The 17,199-nt window shown below is 45.0% G+C and overlaps 1 long non-coding RNA gene across 2 annotated transcripts; it reads left to right on the top strand.

Moving 5' to 3' along the window:
* Positions 1-10,585: 10,585 nt before the first annotated feature.
* Positions 10,586-13,264, top strand: LOC124699640. Of its 2 annotated transcripts, XR_007001466.1 has the most exons (6): positions 10,586-10,656; positions 11,431-11,594; positions 11,814-11,864; positions 11,999-12,091; positions 12,482-12,508; positions 12,616-13,264. It is a non-coding gene; the product is annotated as an uncharacterized LOC124699640 (long non-coding RNA). The 2 variants fall into 2 exon arrangements; XR_007001465.1 differs by lacking the exon at positions 10,586-10,656 and having other exon boundaries at positions 10,958-11,594.
* Positions 13,265-17,199: the final 3,935 nt, after the last annotated feature.

Here is a 17,199-nt window from a genome sequence, read left to right as displayed (position 1 = left end):
AAGAAATCAAAAGTGCACCCGACAAAATCTTCTTTAGGGAGGAACCCGACGAAATCAAAAGAGCACCCGACGAAATCTTCTTCAGGGAGGAACCCGACGAAATCAAAATAGCACCCGACGAAATCTTCTTCAGGGAGGAACCCGATAAAATCGTGAGAGAACCCGACGAAATTTTCTTCAAAAGAGAACCCGATGAAATTTTATTCAACGAGGACTCGAAGAATTATCTTTAAGAAGGACCCGAAGAATTATCCTTAAGAAGGACCCGAAGAATTATCCTCAAGGAGGACCCGAAGAATTATCTTCAAAAAGGTCCCGAAAAATTATCTTCAAGGAGGTCCCGAAGAATTATCTTCAAAAAGGTCACGAAGAATTATCCTCAAGGAGGACCCGAAGAATTGTCCTCAAGGAGGACCCGAAGAAATTTTCATCAAGAAAGAACTCGACGAAATTTTCATCAAGGAGGAACCAAAAAAAAAAAGATGGACAAATCTTCGGGTCCATTGACTCGTCATATTCATCCGAGCAAGAGCATCGGTGATGAACCCGACAATATAGAAGAATCCAATATATTCGGCTGTCTCATCAAGCCCGAGAGAAAAATAGAAGAACCCGAAAATGGGTCATTGCATCAGCCGAACAAGGCACTTAACAAAATATTCTCAGAGCGCCAAAATCGCGAATAATCTCTGAATGCCGCAAAACTCTGCGAAGGTAAGACCCCGGGTCCGTCCTGAGCGGCGTGGCACCGTCTCTGACGTCGGTTTGCTACTTTTTTCCGTATCAACAGATACGAAGAAAAATCCTAACGGACGCGTTAGGTACCCGATAAAACAAGACTGGGACTCGATAGAATGGTAAGACCTTAAGCGGCACCTATCGAGTTAACACCAGTATCCCGGGATCATGTCCAGGGACGTGATCTTGAAGTAGGTTTTTGCGGATTGCCACTAGAGCAGTTAACTAGTACCTGATTCGTCAGATGAACTAGCCCCAATTACCATTATCCCTGTACAATATAGATATGGATGTCAAATAAAAATAGCAACGGCCTGGAGTCGATAAAAAGAGGAGCTGCGCCCAGAAATATAGTCAAGTTCTTTATCGAGTAGTACAACTTGAGCCTATGCCTAGGTGCAAGCACCTGCCCATAGGCTCGGAGGCTACTCTTATCGAGAGTATTGTTCACCCTCCCGATAAGATACAAGAAAGAGGAAAAATTGTGGTGTCGATTAAAAGCAAGTTAAGCCTACACCCAAGTGCAAACACTTGGCTGTAGCCTAGGGGGCTACTCCCATCGGGAACGCTGGTCGCGCACCCGATAGAAAGATAACTTCGACAACATCTATGGCAATTAAGGTTTGTAGACTCAACTCGATTCTACGACTCGAGTGGAGCCTACTCCCATCGGGAGCACATGGATTTCATCAAGTCTTCCAGAAATATAGTTAAGTTCTTCGTCGAGTAGTACAACTTGAGTCTATGCCTAAGTGCAAGCACTTACCCATAGGCTCGGGGGCTACTCCCATCGGGAGCGCTGCCGCGCACCCGATAGAAAAATAATTTCAAGAATCGTCGACATCATCTACGCTACACATGATCTACGACATTGACCTCGCCTTTGGAGATGATTATGCTTGGAGTCTCTACGCAAGTCTTCGACTTCCCTAGACACTCGGGGGCTACTGACATGGGTATACCCTTCGGGTACCCATTATTGGTATACCTGGATCGGCTCGGCCCAATATGGAGAAGGCCCAACAAGGCAACCCGAAGAAGTAGTCGACTAGGACTCTTGTAAAACCCTAGGCTGGTTGCATATATAAACTAGCCAGGGCACCCGAAATAAGGGGACAATAGATAGACAACATAGCTCCGCCTACGGCGGCACCCTGTAAATATACTTGTGTTCATATAGTGGATTGCTAGCAGCACGTAGGGATCCTCCACCGAGGGGACCCGAAGCTGGGTACGTCGTGTGCCTAATCTCGCTCCCGGAATCTCCATCATCGCTCTCTCCCAAAACCCAAGTCTACAATACGTAAGCATTGGCGAGGTGATCCCTCGTCACCTCTCGGTGAAATGTCGTCTGATTAGCTTGCAAGCATGTGACTATGTCACAAGAGATGACATGCCACGGTACGAGTAAAGAGTACTTGTCGGTAACGAGGTTGAACAAGGTATGGAGATACCGATGATCGAACCTCGGACAAGTAAAGTATCGCGTGACAAATACAATCGGTATCGTATGTAAATGGTTCAATCGATCACTAAGTTATCGTTGAATATGTGGGAGCCATTATGGATCTCCAGATCCCGCTATTGGTTATTGGTTGGAGAGGAGTCTCAACCATGTCTACATAGTTCATGAACCGTAGGGTGACACACTTAAGGTTTGATATTGTTTCAAGTAGATATGGAATATGGAATGGAGATCGAATTTTGTTCGGAGTCTCGGATGGGATCCAGGACATCACGAGGAGTTCCGGAATGGTCCGGAGAATAAGATTCATATATAGGAAGTCACTTTCCAAGTTTGGAAATGATCCAGTGCATTTATGGAAGGCGCTAGAATGTTCTAGAACCTTCCGGAAGAAATCACCATGGAAGGTGGAGTCCCGGTTGGACTCCACAAACCCTAACCAGCCAACCAAGTGGGAGGGTGGAGTCCATGGTGGACTCCACCTCCTTGGCCGGCCAAGCAAGGGGGAAAGGGAGAGTCCCTGTCCCTCTAGGTTTCATCCATATGGCAGTTTTGGAGTTGGACTTCAGATTGGTTTTGGGGCAAACCCTAGGGGGATTCCACCTATATAATGAGGGAGAGAGGGAGGGAGCCAGCCACCAAGTTGGCCGCACCACCCAAAGGGGCATTGAGGCCGGCGCCCTAGAGCCCCCCTCTCCCAAACCCTAGCTTCTCCCTCCTCCTTCTTCTCCCGCGGCGCTTACGGCGAAGCCCTGCCGGAGATCTCCACCACCACCGTCACCACGCCGTCGTGCTGGCGGGATTCCGAGGAGGATCTACTACACATGCTGCCCGCTGAAACGGGGAGAAGGACGTCGTCATCAACACTGAACGTGTGACCGAGTACAGAGGTGCTGCCCGACTGTGGCACCGTCAAGATCTTCTACGCGCTTTCGAAAGCGGCAAGTGATCGACTACAACAACAACGAGATCTAATCTCGTAGGCTTTGGAAATCTTCGAGGGTTAGTCTCATGATCTTCTCATTGCTACCATCTTCTAGATTGGATCTTGGCTTGTTATTCGTTCTTGCGGTAGGAAATTTTTTGTTTTCTATGCTACGAATCCCATCAGTGGTATCAGAGCCGTGTCTATGCATAGATTAGTTGCACGAGTAGAACATAATGTTTTTGTGGGCGTTGATGCATTTGTTGTCTTTAGTTAGTGTACTTTGCATCTTGCGGGATGGTGGGATGAAGCGGCTCGGGCTAACTTTACATGACCGCGTTCATGAGATTTGCTCCACGCTTGACATGCAACTTGTATTGCATAAGTGGCTTTGCGGGTGTCTGTCTCTCCCACCATAGTGAAGATTCAATCTACTCTTTCTATTGACAACACTAGTATCACCGTTGTGGTTCATGTTCGTAGGTAGATTGGATCTTACTCGAAAACCCTAAACCACGTAAAATATGCAAACCAAATTAGAGGCGTCTAACTTGTTTTTGCAGGGTTTGGTGATGTGATATGGCCATGATGTGATGATGAATATGTATGAGATGATCATTATTGTATTGTGGCAACCGGCAGGAGCCTTATGGTTGTCTTTATATTTCATGTTATAGTATTATTTCAAAGTAGTTGTAATAGTTGCTACACACGGTGAACAACCATGAAGACGGCGCCATGGACCTTGACGCTACGCCGACAATGATGGAGATCATGCCCATTGATGATGGACATCATGTCCGTGCTTTGGAGATGAAGATCAAAGGCACAAAGACTAAAGGGCCATATCATATCACATTATGAATTGCATGTGATGTTAATCCTTTATGCATCTTATCTTGCTTAGATCCCGACGGTAGCATTATAAGATGATCCCTCACATTAATATCAAGATAATAAAGTGTTCTCCCCTCGTATGCACCGTTGCTACAGTTCGTCGTTTTGAAGCATCTCGTGATGATCGGATGTGATAGATTCTACGTTCACATAAAACGGGTGTAAGCCATGTTGCACACGCGGAAATACTTGGGTTTGCTTGACGAGCCTAGCATGTACATACATCGCCTCGGAACACAGGAAACCGAAAGGTTGAACACGAGTCATATGGATGATATGATCAACATGTTGATGTTCACCATTGAAGCTACATCATCTCACGTGATGATCGGTTTTGGTGTAGTGAATATGGATCGTGTACCACTAAACAACTATGAGGGATGTTGTATTAAGTGGGAGTTTATTAGTAATTAGATTAAAACATGAACTAATTATCGTGAACATAGTCTGAATAGTATTTTGAATTAAATTTGTAGAATTGGCATCCGTTATCTACCATGCGCTAGTCTTGTAATTGAGATAGAAATACTGTTAAGTCTGACAAGAAACTTTACGGACTGATACCGAATTGTTAAAGAATCAAGAAATGTTTAAGTCCTATTGCAAACTTTTAGTAAACCTCACATTACTGATTCAAAGAGCAGTGGTTTCAGTTAGTACCTAAAATTATCTTGTCTCAATGAAACTTGAAGTTCAAATCCGTTTGAAAAGTAAGGAGCTGGAAATTTTGTTATCAGAAATAAGTGAGGTATGAGATATATGTGGTATCTAAGATCTTATTGCAAGATGATAGAATATAATCTAGTGAGACTACATAAACTCATAAGTTTTATGGGAAGGTACGAAGGTTGAAGACGCTAGGCGTCCCGATCCTCTAACTAGTTGGGCACTAACGATATTCGCATATCCATGAAGTGATCGTCCTTAGTATGCACGGTTGCTAAGACTCGTCGTTTCAAAGCATCACATGATGATCGGGTGTTATAGATTCTACGTGTGCATACAACGGGTGCAAGCCAGATTTACACATGCGAATACTAAGGTTAAACTTTACGAGACTAGCATGTACAGACATGGTCTCAGAAAGTCGTCATGATTTGATAGATAAAATTATGAGTGAAATTGTTCATCACATTAAATGGTTACTAATAGTGTAATCCGGAACACTTGTCATATGATGATCAACTTCAAAGTAAGAACCTCAAAGTTATTGGTATTTGACCAACAAACCTAGAAGTTATTGATGTTGAAGTGTTTTTCTGGGAATGAGGAAAGCTAAAAGAGAAACTACAAAAGATTATTGGCAGAAAGAAAGAAAAGACTAGAAAGTCTAGCTCAGGTGTATATAGATGATATACATGTTATGAATGTATTGCTAGTTTGGCCACACAATGAAATTCTTGGGTATTTTTACCATATTGGTTGGTATCAAGTGTCATACAAAACAACGCAATACAAGAATACAATGGCCTAAGTGACTGACAAGGAATATGATAGGAATGCACCTCTGGAACAAAAATAAAGTGTTATTATGTTCGTCGTTGGCATTCTATCGATCTAGCCCTTCAGATTTATAATAAAGAACTTCATAATTGTTGTTTTTGTTCTGGTCAAATGAAAACAATGAGTTGTTCAAATTTTGACAGTATTCCATGTATGATGGATAAGTTATTATAAATCTTTATGGTGAAACACACATGCATAACACTGACGCTAAAATGCCATAAGGCAAATGATTTGAATTCCAATTATTTGTGGAACCGCCATTTAGGTCATGTTAGAAAGGAATGCAAGAAGAAACTCCATGCAAATGGATTTTTCGAGTCATTTGATTTTTGAATCATTTGGCGCTTGCAAATCTTTTCTAAAGAGAATGACTAAAATACCGTTCAAAGGCCAAGAGTTGAATGGGCAACTAACTTAGTGGTTGTGTGCGGGAGATTCTTCTACTTCATGAAAACTTCCAACAATGAATTGAGTATATATATGTGGATATATTCGATAAGGAAGAAGTTTGAAACATTTGAATGGATTCAAATAAATTTCAGCATGAAGTGGAAATCATCATAATAGAAAAGTCAAATATATATGATAGGATCATGATGGAAATATTTGAATTACGAATTTTAGCGAACATCTAAGAGAGTTATGAAATTGTTCTACAACTCACGTTTCATGGAGTATCATAGTGATGATGGAGTATCCGAGAGACGTATCCAAACCTTGTTGGATTAATGATGAGATAAAATAAAATGAAGCCATTACATTTTTGTGGATTATGCTTTAGAGACTACCGCTTTTACACTGAATAGAGCACCATCATGATCCGTTGAAATGACACCATACGAGTTATGGCATGGGTATAAATCCTAATAGTCCTTTCTTAAATTTTGGTATAAGTAAATGAGTTTACAACCAAAACCGGGTGAATGTCTTTGTTGTTGTCCCAGAAAACAAATTGGGAATTCTTTCCACTAAGAAGTAAAAGACAAAAGTGATTGTTAATGTTACTTGCTTATTTCCAAGAAATTGTTTTCTAGTGAAGTATTTAAGTGGGAGGACAATAGAACTTGATAAGGTTTATGAACCTGAGCATAATGATCAGAGTAGCGCAACATCGGAAATGGTTCCGGAAGCGACCACGATGATCATGGCTCCCATGACTACAAAGTGTTTTAGCCATGGAGATCGATGTACCTATTGAATCTTGTAGGTATAGTTTACTTTGTGATCAAATAAATGATTTGTGGACAAAGGATTGATTTTGAACAATGATAAACTAACTACATACAAAGAAGTTATGATGGGCCCTGACTCCGTTAAAATGGCTATACGCCATGAAATCCAAGATAGGTGAATACTTTTTGAAAGTAAATGGATCTATAAAATTGATGGACTTGGATGGAATATCCTTGAAGAAGCTCGACTTGTCGAAAAGGTTTTTACGACAAAGTTCAAAGAGTTGACTACGATAAGATTAGATCTTCCGTAGCAATGCTTATAGTCTATGTGGATTATTCTAGTAATCGCTACATATTTCTTTTATGAGATATGATAGTAGGATGGCAGAAATACATTCCTTACCAGAAGCTTACGGCGAAGCCCTGCCGGAGATCTCCACCACCACCGTCACCACGCCGTCGTGCTGGCGGGATTCCGAGGAGGATCTACTACATCCGCTGCCCGCTGGAACGGGGAGAAGGACGTCGTCATCAACACCGAACGTGTGACCGAGTATGAAGGTGCTGCCCGACTATGGCACCGTCAAGATCTTCTACGCGCTTTCGAAAGCGGCAAGTGATCTACTACAACAACAACGAGATCTAATATCGTAGGATTTGGAAATTTTCGAGGGGTAGTCTCATCATCTTCTCGTTGCTACCATCTTCTAGATTGGATCTTGGCTTGTTATTCGTTCTTGCGGTAGGAAATTTTTTGTATGCTACAAATCCCATCATTCCATGCACCTCCATCTCGCTGCCGGATCGTGGTGATAGATCAAGGATCCACCACCACCAACCGCAGGCCGACCCTCTCCGGCGAAGAAGAGGGCCACCTCCTCCGTCGAACCCAAGGCTGCTGCCCCGGGCGCCCTCGTGTCGCGGAAGAATCCCGAGATCGCCTCCACGCATCGACGAGAGGCGGGGGGAGGGCATGGCGCAGACCGAGGGCCTGGCCGCCGCCCACCACCAGCCCCTGCCGGAGTGCTGCGGGGGAGAGCCGACGGAAGGAGGGAGACAGGCCGCCACCGCCCAACCCACCCGCGCCGGCCGGTCCGCCAGGGGACAGCCGCCGGGAGGAGGGGGCCGCAGCGCAAGCCGCCGTCGCCCATCCCATCCGATCAGCGCCTGCTCCGCCATGCGTCGAGGAGGTGGGATCCGACCGCCGTTCATCACGCAGCGACGAGGAAGGGCCCCCGCCGCCGCCACGCCCCGTGGGTCTTTGCCCCGGTGGCGCTACCGGCGGCGGTGGCGGTTAGGGTTGGGAGGGTGGGGTGCGGGAGGGAGGGAGGGAGGGTTGGGAGTTTTGTTTTTTGCTAATTCCTTCTTTGTTTCTTTTTTGCATGGCCTCGCTTTTACCATTGTAAAGTTTCCCCCCATTCTTTAATGAAAAAGGAGAGGTCCTCCTGTTCCCGTTAAAAAAAATAGAACACACCATGGGGAATATATGTGGACGATATATAAGGGATCATTCGGCGGTAATCAGCCACTGCGTTGCGTCTAAGCTACATTCTGATCTGATCTTCATATGACAGGAACATTTTCATTTCAGACCCGATGGAAATGAGATATCGCTAGTGCTTCCTTGCCCTTGCACGATCATCTGGGAAGCGGTGAGCAGACCGATCCATCACTCATGTCGAAAATCGCATATAAACTCGGCGCTCTCGGCGCATGCTTCCATTACCAGTCGCAGCGACCATTATCGAGGAAGAAGATCCAATTCCCCTTTAGATTGTACTGAGAAGCACGGACGGACTTGGAGCATCTTGGCCCAAGAAACATAACCTGGTCATTGCTCACGCTCGTCTTCTCAACCCAAAGTGACACTGAAAGTTTGCCTAACACACCTCGAATCCGAACCGTACCGCCCTGATGTCGAACCCTGAGTGGTTCACTGGCGGCTTGATGTAGATTGTTCCATGGATCAGCATCAGGGCGCCACGAGATTCAACTAGGTATGTGTCAAATATAAGGATGCCACCTGGCTGGATACTCTCAAAGACCAGGGAGAGTGTTGATGATGCGCTCGATCCGTGAAATCAATAATGTTTTGCTATCATTGTCCTCTTCGACATCGATAATGTAAAGGTTCCTCCATCCATCAACCATGTATAACTTGTCTTAGGGCTTGTTTGGTTACAAGGGGCAAAACACCCCGGGAACCATACCCACAACCCGTATTTTCCTGGCCGCTCGGGATCCCCTCCGATATGGGGAAAATGCAATATGCCATTTGAATAACCAAAAGGAAGGGAACGGAAAGGAATGGATGGGAAACTACAAAATCTAAAAATGCAATATGCTTGCAACCGAGGAGGACTAGAGGAGGCATCCGGAGCCGGGCAAATCTTGTAGAAGGAGATTGAAACCGACGGAGAAGAGAGGGGAGAGGCGAGACACGGGAGAAGGGAGAGGTGAGACGCAAGAGAAGGGAGAAGGGAGAGGCGAGATAGGGCAGATGCAAGAGAGGTGAGGCAAAGGGGAGGAGGACTCGCTCCAGCAGGTCCGAGCTCTCCGGCGACCGAAGATGGAGATCGAGAGCGCCGCCTCCCTGTCGCGAGAGCTCGCGGAATTTCATCCCCACCTCTCGAGTGGTGGAATTGTTTCCCCGGGTTGAAGGTGGAATGGAAGAGGAAAGGACGGCTCGTGGACAACCAAACGGCAAAGTGGGCTTGCCCCGGCCAATTCGCCCCGGGGTTTGTTCTCCCAGGGAAAACGAGGGGAACCCCCCGGGATGGCCTGTAACCAAACGAGGCCTTAGTGGAAAATTATGTCAAGGGACCTGTCGTAGCCAAACGCACTAACAAACCATTGATCACCTCCCGGTATTAATCCGAAGGAAGGTAAGGAAGGTGTTACTTTTGACCAAATTTATAACTGTGTGGTCTAATGCACACTAAGTAGCATGTTTCGACAACTTAAAAGCTTGAAAGTAACAACCGGGGCTTCACTTTTGCGATGAAATATGCCTCAAAGCGTACCTGCCAATTAGCCGTGCCAAGGAACTTTTGTTTGTTTGAACCCCTGATTTCCTATAAACTGATACTCCCTCCGTCTCATTAAAGATGTTGAATGTTTGTCTAAATTTGATTGTATCTAGTCACTGTCACTAAACTGTGTGGTCTAATGCACACTAAGTAGCATGTTTCGACAACTTAAAAGCTTGAAAGTAACAACCGGGGCTTCACTTTTGCGATGAAATATGCCTCAAAGCGTACCTGCCAATTAGCCGTGCCAAGGAACTTTTGTTTGTTTGAACCCCTGATTTCCTATAAACTGATACTCCCTCCGTCTCATTAAAGATGTTGAATGTTTGTCTAAATTTGATTGTATCTAGTCACTGTCACTAAATTACTAAAAGAATTAAGGCTGTTGCATACCCAGCGTGGAGAGAGCCTTCCCGCAAACCCTTTGTGAGCCATTCGATCTGGGCAGGTATTGTTTCTGGTACGTTGGATTGTGCTTCTTTGATAACCTTTTGTTACCGTTCCACTCGTTTGTACCAGGATTGATACTCATTACTGGCCCCAGTTACAGCGATAGAGTTGGTGCATGAGCTAGGGCGTAGGGTAACTCAACTCTACTACCTCCCCTCAGAAAAAAAGTCTGCAATCCAAGTAAAAAAAAATCTGCAATCCTTCCATCACGGCCTACTTCCGTCGTCTTCTCTCCAAGATGTGACACAAGCCACCGCTGCCTGCGCTCGATTGCTCGGCCTCCGCCGCTATCGCAGGCTGCTCAGCCCCACCCTCTCCCCCTCCGCCTCCCCACCCTGCTCCCGCCGTGCTCTTCCGCTGGCGCAGAGGCACGAGCTCCGTCTCCCCACAACATCTCCGACGGCGGCCTGTCCTCCGCTGGCTACGTGCACCGGAGCCCCACCTCCACCATCTTATCCGCGGCCATCACAGGTAACGAGTCCCCTAGCCTCCTGTCGATTTAGGTCATGGATCAACTTATCCGCGTGTGTGTCAGACGGCGGCGGCTGCGGTTTGGGTCGCAGCTGATTGGACGGTGACGAAGTGGATGAGGCTGGCGCAGAGGTTGTGGAGGCTTCGGTCAGAGATGAGGAGGATAATGGAGGGGAGACGCCGTCATGGACCACGTCAGCGTGGGCGTGGACGTAGGGGAGGCCCTATGCAACGTCAGCGGCGATCTGGACGCCGTAGAGCCAGTACCGGGGAGGTTGTTCTCGCTGCTACTACTGGTGTTTCCGGTGCTGGAGATACACATGGGGTTAGGCGAGGTAGGCAGCAAGCAGAGCGTGAGGCTCGCATGGTGGTTCCTATCAGCGCAGGTGAGCGCGGCCGAGGCGAGCATGGAGCTCGAAGAGGGCGGCACCGTGGAATTGGAGGGAGCAGCACCTTGCTGGAGGAACCGAATTGACGAGTCTGAGCACACCTTCTTGAACCAATATATTTTGTTTTGGTCAATGGTTATTGACATGCAGTGCTCCTGCATCTTCTTGAAAAAAAAATTTGTCAATGACAAGGGAAACTAAAATAGTGCTTGTGATCCTCTTTCTTGGTAACAACTGAGAATTATCCTAAATGTGCCTCTTTTGGGCATTAGCATGATCTGAAATAAGCAACCACTTGTGTGATTACATTTTCATTGCATTGTTTTGCCTTGCATTTAGTGTTCTTAGACCAATGCTGCAATAGGTTTAATGTGTATTGTTTCAGAAAGAAGTTACAAGGAGAAAAGATGGGATCTGAAGTAGCTTATTGACTCCGACGGCATGAAATCGTCACATTCTGTGATAATTACAATGTTATAAATGGTGATTGGCTTCCAAGATGACTTCGGCAGTGTTGTCTTGGCAACAAGAACCATACTTGCAAGTGTGGTAGGTTATCCATCTCTTCTCATGTTGTTTGAAGACGAAAAAAGTATTTGTTCTTAATCAAGAAAATGTGGTGTTTCTTGGACATAATTTCCTATTTTTAGTAGGACATAGTAACTCATGTTCAGTGTTAACATTGTGCAACATTTTAAACTTAATTCCATATCTGTTAATTCAAAATGGTGAGGTCTTTGAATTTTCATTTTGTCACTTGATTGGCAGGTGATGTACGATGATTCTGGTATCAGATTACATGCTGGAAAGTGAGCAGCGGTATGTAACAATTGCTTGTGTGAAGTCTCAATGCGAATTTAGAAGCTTGTGGGCATATAAATGCATGAAGAAACAGAAACAAATGATACTTTTGCGGTTAAAATGAACATGTTCTTATTTTCTCCATCCTTTAGGTGCTCAACCAAATATTTTGCGAACTTCCTTCTGAACATCCCTTGGCTGAAACAAGACCATTGCGTCAACTTTTAGGCCATACTCTGACCCAGGTTTGCTCAAATGTATTTCTCATTGTTCATTTCAGTGTTGTTTGGCAGATCGAAAGCGATGCCATATTTTACTCTCATCGAAAGTTAACTTTTACTGAATTTTCCAATGATCTCTGGTACTTCGGTTTCTTAGAGCTTTGCATATTCAATTTAACGTGAAATCAATTTAAATGCCCACTTAAGGTCCATTTAAACTTTGGGATAAATGGCTTTTAAATTTCCGTAGTCCCTCCGGTTCAAAATAATAGCCAAAAAAATATGTATCGAGTATTACCTTTTGTTGGACATATAACTCTCATTTACCAGTAAGCACATGCATTAGAACTAAAATCCATTGAGTTAAATTCAAATTCATGGAAAAATAGTTAATGTGCTCTTTCAACTTTGCAGGTCAGAGAATCATATGGAAGATCCATGGTACGGAGTACTTGAGTTTCTTTTTTTCACTTCCAGCAGTTTCAAACAACTTATTTATGGATTTTCTAGCTCTGTCTTCTGTTCTTGATATCCAAATGTCTTTTTAGGGTCTAATGTGCCATCTTCATTGAAAATTACTGGTATGGATGGTAGTTTGGCTAGCATCCAGTTCTTTCATAATCCTGACATCCTCTCTCATTCAAATGTTGGACTAATTATAGGGTGTAAGTTTACACAAAAAGCTGTATGTTAGATAATTGTGCTTTGAAAACTTCAGTTCCTCTTTCAGTTTTGAAGGGCCACTTCTCTCATTTGCCTTTTTTTATTTTCCTGCAAAGGCTCTGTATTTGCTGCAGGTTAACATATTCGTTAACATTCATTGTTGTGAGTTCAGGCAATAAAAAAATTGTGGCTGGCCGGCTTCTACTAGGTGTCATGTACTTTAATGATAATTGCTGGTTTAATGTATTATTTCCCTTTTCCTGCAGCATGCTAGCATGCTAAACCTGGCAGCTACATTACCTGCTATATTGAACCATTGACTGATGATAGATGGTTTGAGAGCAGTCATTATTATTTGGTTGCAGCCACTACATATGTCAGGTCTTGAATTGACATAAGCTACATATTGTGAAAGCATGCTTAACTGCTAGGTTTATCTGAGTCTTTTGACAATTTAGTGTTATTTCTGGTATAGCTTTTACACATATGTACATATGGTAATTGATAATGATATGTTGAGTAACAATTTCTTCGCGTTAAAACTAAATTTTCTCTAATAAGAAGAAAACTTATCACTAAATCATGCTAAATAGAATGCCTATGTATCTGTTTGGAATGTTTGGGCATCCAAAGATGAAGAAAAAATTATTACAGAGTAACAATTTTAAATATTTGCTAGGTGTGAGGGCATTGTTACTATTCCGCTGCATTATCTACCGTAGTTGGTAATCTACCTAAAGGCCGTCATGTCTTACTGACCTTGACGTGCATGGATACATGCATAGTGTAGCCTTTTCAGCTTTTAATTAATAATTTCTTCTGATAGAACAAGTTTATAGTAATTACTTATAGTATTGCTTGCAGATGAGCTCTTCATGTCAGAAGCCTATATACCATGTAACTTGTGATAAGGTATAATTTTTAGAAAGCATGTTGTAAGTTGTTACCATGGCTACAAGAGAATTTTTAGTTGACAATACGCATTATTAGACTAATCTGCTCTAGACACCGCAACCCTTTTTCTCTGTGAAGCAGAACATATCTTGGAGTTGCAGGCAACTGTCTTTGTTGCAAATGACATTACGTTTGCAAGCCAGTGTAGTCCGATGATGTGATATATAGTTTAGGTCAGATGAAGGTTCTGCATGGTTTGCAATGTTGCAAATTTGTCCTGTTTCAGTGCTCTACTTTCACCAGAAGTAAAATAACCAGATGACTTCTTCAGTGCTCAATGGCATCTGGTCAAGCTTGCCGAATTGGAGGGGAAGACACTCTACCATGCTTAGCTAATGTAATATATGTTCAGTAGTGCAACATTTTTTGCACTTGCTTGGAGTGTTGGGATTGTGAATGAATTGGTGGAATAAAGACCCATGAATTTTGTTTTGGTACAGAAAGACTGAATGCGAAAGTGAATTGCTTCGTCAATTGAGGAGCTTTTGCATATTCTTTCAGTCTAGAGAGCTTTTCATGGTTATTTTCCTGCGAAAGATGCTGCTATGCTATGTTGTTTCTGTCTACACTGCCAGTAATAGGGACAACAATGTGGCCAATGAAGAGATAATCTCAGTCTCATGTGATCACTTAACCATGTGTGACCCTTTATAACAATTCTCTTTCATATGCACAACATTTATCTGATGTATTTTGTATTTGTATCACTTCTCTGTTTAACTAACGGGCTTTTCCATGGTGAACATTCAAAGTATCTGAAACCATTATCATGAATTCACATGATAATACAGTTCATTTGGTATTCAATTTTATTGCTTCTGTAACTGGACGGAAGTCCTGGCTGTTTGTTCAATATTTCAGAATGCCGTTATGCTTATAGAACTCGAGATATGTGTATATATGCCTCACCCCTAAGCATGTAATCTGATGTTCATGTTTGAACACTATAATATGACTTTATTGTTTGTTATTTCCTTCGTATAATTTCAACAGCTATATGGCCGATGCAGCATAACCAGGTTCGTTGGTTTTGTTCATGACTGCACAGTGGTGTCTGGGATCAGCATGAACCGACAATTCTAAAGCAGGCCCACCTCGGCATGGTTACCATATATAAATGATTTCAGGGGTTTGGACTGAGAAGTATCTTTTATAGGAATGCTGCTGAGCTGGGGATCAGCTTTAGTAAAGCTCAAAATACACAGGCTCTCCCGTGGATGTCTCCCAGAGCCAGGTCATAGTTTTTTCCGATTCTTATGGCATGGTGGCTTTAGTTTGTTTGAGCTTAGTGGTTTGGTTATAGTTTGCATTTGACCTTAAAATTTAAGGTGTCCTTGGTTACAAAGGTTGTTTGGATTATCTGCTCCATATACCACTGAAAGTAGCGCCCTTCAGCACTAAAACAAAAGACAAAGAAAAAAACTTTGTTAAGACCGGCAACAATGTGGAGGGACTATGACTCAAAACCATCACTCTTGCGACGCCAAATACAAACTCTGTGTAGGCGGCGCGGCGAAGCGCGCGTGTTCATCTAGTAGTATCTAGATACGTCCGAATCTGAACAAAATTCCGACGTGTTTCGTGGACGGAGGGAGTAGATGTTTTTACTACACTTACATACCAAGCGATAATGATAAGTTGAAAGTTGATTGCAGTTTTGATCAACGTTGCAATGGAATTCATGACCTCGTTATAAGCGGGAGCGTAGTCCAAAACGCGCACACTCCAGGTCCGTATCCATCTCGAAATCAGTTTGTGTCCGATTCCGACGACCACTCCACCTGAGGAAAACATGGCATACTCCAGCATCGGACCATCATCATCGACGTCCAATCTACATAAATAACAAGCACCGATGAAGACCACGCTCACCACCTACTCCGGGCACTATGGCATCGCAAGAGGCGTGCTCCGCCGCCGCACCATGCGGGCCACCGGCCTCCAGCATCGGCATCCTCCCCGCCGACGTGCTCTACGACGTTCTTCTGCACCTCCCGGCGAAGACGCTCTGCCGCTTACGCGCCGTCAGCCGGTCGTGGCGCTCCCTGCTCACCGCCGACCCGCACTTCGCCGAGGCCCACGCGTCACACCACCCGCTCGTCGTCACTGCCTTCTTCGACGAGGACCGCAGGAGCCACGCCGACATCTTTGACCTGTCCGGGAACAGGCTCAGACGGGTGACCCTGGAGGAACCGGCCTTCCTTATCACGGGCCTGTGCACCCACGGCAATCTCGCCTGCCTCACGCAGACTGGAGTCGGCCCGAATAGAGTGTGCCTGATCAACCTCGCGACTGGCGTCGCGTCTGTCTTGCCGGGGCCAGATGAGGCAGTCAACGCCTTGTACATGCTTGGGCAGGTCGCCTCCTCAGGGGAGCACAAACTGCTCTGCGTCGACGTTATTCACTGCCACGTATTTGTCCTTGGCCTTGGCGGCAGTCACCGGCAGTGGAGGAGGAAGAAGAGCCCGCCGGTCCGCGTGGCGGGTGAGAGCTACCGTGCCGGAAATGCAGCAGTCGTCCAAGGCACCGTGTACTGCCTTGTTAGTCAGCACACCGGCGATGCGGCAATCTATAAAGACTCCATGGTTTCCTTCGATCTGGAGACGGAGGAGTGGGCGCCGACAGTCCTCCCGGGGCCCCTAGGCGACGGCCTAAACGGCCTCAGGCGGCCGCCCTCCTGTCTCGACATTTCCTTGGCAGAGCTAAGCGGCTACCTGGTTACAGCCCACACCGACCATTACACTTGGTCCATGGATCTCTGGTTTCTTGTGGAAGGGCAGTGGTGCAGGAGATATCACATTTGGTTGAACGTGATTTTTTATTCGCCTGACATGTGCGCGGAGCCGTGGTTCGTGTTTGACGACGGCAGGATAGTGCTATCGACGTATGATGTGTACAAGAGAAAGATGGGGTTCTGGGTGTATGACACAAGAAGTAAGGCTAGAATCGGAGAGATGACGGAGCTAAGAGATTGGGATAGAGTTGGTGTTTGTACAGGAAGCTTGCTGTGTCCATGAAGCAACGTGAAACTCATTACGACTAGCTTCCGGTCTCACCTGCTGCGCTCGTGTGTGTACAAATTGCGTGTGTTTTTACACAAAAACAACCTTTGGATGGCTCTACGGCGAGCCTCCTTGTCATCGATCGCGACTTAATTTGTTCTTTGGTTATTTGGATGGCGACGTTGGGAGATCATGGAGTTGACGGCGCTTCAGCAATGGCTACTCCCAGATTGCCCAGGCTCGCGTATAATGGCGGTACGAGATATCGGGCGGAGGTTTTTTCGCGTGAGAGCTCAACGTTTCGACGCCAAAGACGGCGATGAATGCAGGTATCGTATGCGTCCTGGAGGTGTCGTCGTGGATACCTTTTGCCACGTTACAACTCTAGATGAAAACCCTTGACCCTTGCGGACGGCGGCGTGTGCTTGTGGCGTCATTGGGGAGCTATGATTCCCCTCGGTCTCGTTTCAGTATCTTCGGTGGCAAGTCTTTGTTCTTCTTGTACATTTTTAT

Source organism: Lolium rigidum, chromosome 3 (genome assembly GCF_022539505.1).
Source record: "Lolium rigidum isolate FL_2022 chromosome 3, APGP_CSIRO_Lrig_0.1, whole genome shotgun sequence".
Taxonomy (NCBI): Eukaryota; Viridiplantae; Streptophyta; class Magnoliopsida; order Poales; family Poaceae; genus Lolium; species Lolium rigidum.
The sequence above is the reverse complement of the archived record's forward strand: the minus strand, read 5'-3'. Positions and strand labels throughout refer to the sequence as shown.